This window comes from Echinops telfairi, unplaced genomic scaffold (genome assembly GCF_000313985.2).
Source record: "Echinops telfairi isolate 266 unplaced genomic scaffold, ASM31398v2 ScPeMD7_18;HRSCAF=68, whole genome shotgun sequence".
In the NCBI taxonomy this organism is placed as follows: domain Eukaryota; kingdom Metazoa; phylum Chordata; class Mammalia; order Afrosoricida; family Tenrecidae; genus Echinops; species Echinops telfairi.
The window spans coordinates 32,101,519-32,104,792 of NW_022103915.1; the positions used below are offsets into that span (position 1 = coordinate 32,101,519).

The following is a 3,274-nucleotide window of genomic DNA, read 5'->3' on the forward strand; positions in this document are numbered from 1 at the left end:
GGCTATTTTTGCCCTGAATATACCTGCCATCCTAGTCTTGCTCAAGTGGCTCTGAGCAGATACCATCTGTACCACCTCCACGGCCAGCCACACAACACAAAGCTGCAGACTCCCAGACTCCAGAGCTCGAGGGGGCCATGGACAGAGGAGAAGCCCAGAACACAGACAAGAGACTCTGGGTGGAGTTTTTCAGTTATAAGGTTACTTTGTGCATGCAAAATCCAAACACAGGACACAAATAATAATAACACAATAGCCTTCTGTTGGTTCAAAACATATTTCTGAAGTTTTTCTTTAAGATTTTCCTCCTTTATGGGTTGTAATGACCACCCGGATGTTTATTTTAAATGTATTTTCTTTTTTTTTTTAAATGTATTTTCTTAACTGATTTCTCATAAGGAATGGGAGTGGTAAGCGTGTGTGTGCATGTATTAGCAAAAGCACTTGCCAATGCTTTCCTTTCTTTTAAGTGTATGGGATAGGACTAGCTGACCTTTGTGGCCATTTTCCACCTGGTTCTGTGATAGTAATTTGGTCGAGGTCCTGAACTTAGATGGCAAGTCTTCTTAGTGAGCTTGTCCTAATTCTATGTTCTCTATGGCACCTAGTCACTATGGCTCTGCAAGAGCCATTATTACTCAAAGTACCATAATAATGGCCATGCCCTCCTATGACGTTACTGTTTCCTATCTGCCAGGACATTAATTGCCTTCTAACTTGCTCTAAAATTGGTAGGTGCGGCACACTGCCAAGACTGGAGAGAAGAAAGCTGCTGGTGATGTATTAAAAGGCTGTGTAAAAGGACATACTGCTGCCTCCGTCTCATTAGAGCATCTTCACATTTACATGTTACTTCATCTGCTATGGAATGTTAGCTCAGACTTGCCTTATACAAGATACTATCTTATCGTGGTCTTTCCTTTAACTGAAGGATCTCTGAAGTTATTTTGGCTTTTCTACTTTCTTTTTACAGACTCTTTATGAGTCACTGAATTGAATGAGAGGTTATTTCTAAATTGGAAGGTAAAGATGAGAGGAGGAGGAGGAAAATTCCAGAAAAATAACTAGGAGGGTCGCAGGGAGGAGACAAGCCAGTCAGAGTGCAGTGTAGCAACGATGAAACATACAACTTTCCTCTAGTTCCTAAATGCTTCCTTCACAACCCCCCCTCCCCACTATCATGATCCCAATTCTACCTTACAAATCTGGCTAGACCAGAGGATGTACACTGGTACAGATAGGAACTGGAAACACAGGGAATCCAAGGAGGATGATCCCTACAGGACCATGGTGTGAGTGGTGATACTGGGAGGGTAGACAGAGGGTGGGGTAGAAAGGGGGAACCAATTACAGGAATCTACATATAACCTCCTCTCTGGGGGATGGACAACAGAAAAGTGGGTGAAGGGAGACGTCGGACAGTGTATGATATGACAAAATAATTTATAAATTATCAAGGGTTCATGAGGGAGGGGGGAGCAGGGAGGGATGGGGAAAAATGAGGAGCTGATGCCGGGGGCTTATGTGGAGAGCTAGTGTTTTGAGAATGATGAGGGTAATGAGTATACAAATGTGCTTTATACGACTGATGTATGTATGGATTGTGATAAGAGTTGTATGAGCCTCCAATAAAATGATTTAAAAAATAACTAGGAAAAGACACCTTGTTATGTATAGTTATAGGAGGAATAATTTCCATTGGTGATAGAGGTATGTAGTTTACCTACACATGATTAAAAGACAGACTAGAAAACAATTTTTTCTGTGGGTAATGAACCATGCATACAGTTTTAGGCTTCTGGTTGCTTGCTATGCAAAGGACAAGAGAGTTCATCGAAGAGACAGGGAACAGAGTTAGAAGAAAGGGCAAAGCCCAGTTCTAAAGTCCAGATTCTTGATTTTCCAGGAAGTTCCCAACCATAAAGTCATGCCTATGAGGGGACTCCTTGAGGGTCTTCCAAACTGTCCCTGAGTATATGTTGCATGGCCATGGCCTTGTGTGTTGTAGGTAGAAAAGTGGTGAAGGAACACTTACTGGTTTGGGAAAAGCAAACAGTAAGCAGGCCATCATGTTGTTATTCAGGAACAGGAAAAGTAAGAATGAAAAAGCCAAGCAAAACCTAACGATGAACAGATTTCTAGGAGCACACGAGTTTTTATAGCAACACCGCATTTCTCAAAAATGTCGATTGTGGCTTGCACTCAAGTGAATTAAAAAAATGCCATAATGTATTCTTGTGCATTGTGCCCATGTGAGAAAAGAATTGCAATTCTTTCGATGGCCCTGGTTTAGACTGCTAGGAGGGAGGGAGGAGGGGAGCCTTCGAAAAAGACAAGATTTTTTAGTATCTGACACAGCTGGCTAGTATGGCTCTTTCAGAACTGCTGAAGGTAAAAGCCAAGTTTATGGAGGTTGGGAGGGCTGGAGTCTCATGTCCAGAGCATCACAAGGATAAAACGTGGCCCACTTAGGCTGCCCGCTTGCCGATGACTGCCTGGCTACTTAGTGTGAGCCAGACAGGACCTGGACAATTCTCAACATGCCACTTCCACTTATTAGCCATGTTTATAATTGCAACCGAAGTCGACTAGCTGCTGAATAAACAGTTGCATTTTTAGCATGGAGACTCCAGCAAAGAACTTAAAGGAAATTGGGCCATGGAAAGGAGAAATGCTGAAAATCTGTGCAGTGCCTTTCTCCCAAGGGTTAAGAAACATTTATTACACAACCTGTGCTGTGGGTGCTTTGAAACTGCGACCCGTACAAGTAAACCAGCAGAGAAGCTTCTCCCTATAGGAAGGAAGCTGAGTATGGGAGGAGTTTATAGAATGAACTCTACAACAAAGAGTTAACCCTGCCCCGGTAACCTCAGAGCTGAGTATCTGCCCCAGCTCGGTTCCTACCGCGCAACCAAACCGTGCACACACTTGAAGCAACCTTTGCCAATTGACTTAACAGGCACTTTCGGCAGCCTATCAAGCCGTCGAACTACCCAATCAGCACCCAATTACAACTACAGCTTGTTCTAGGACGCTTCAGGTCCGGGCGGGGGCGAAGACCGGGTCCAGGAAAAGGGGCGGTCAAACGGCTTGACGGGCAGGTGAGTCGCACCAATCAGAGGGGAGAGCTGCCGCCCCGCTAGCCAATGGGCAGATCGGAACTATGAAACGGGGTGGGTCTGTTGTCATGGGGGAGGTGGTGGCGCTAGGTGGCTACTGGCGGCGGAGGTAGAAGCAGAGGCGCCGGAGTTGGTCGCGGCCAGCGGCAGGTGAG

General features: G+C 44.9%; 1 protein-coding gene across 1 annotated transcript in view; it reads left to right on the forward strand.

The window, feature by feature from the left end:
• The first annotated feature begins 3,223 nt into the window (after nucleotides 1–3,223).
• The window catches only part of NUMB (NUMB endocytic adaptor protein), a 159,466-nt gene continuing 159,415 nt past the window's right edge, over nucleotides 3,224–3,274 (forward strand). Inside the window, exon 1 of the mRNA XM_045287790.1 lies at nucleotides 3,224–3,269. The gene's annotated coding sequence lies outside the window, so the exon portion shown is untranslated. The remainder of the gene's footprint in view (nucleotides 3,270–3,274) is intronic.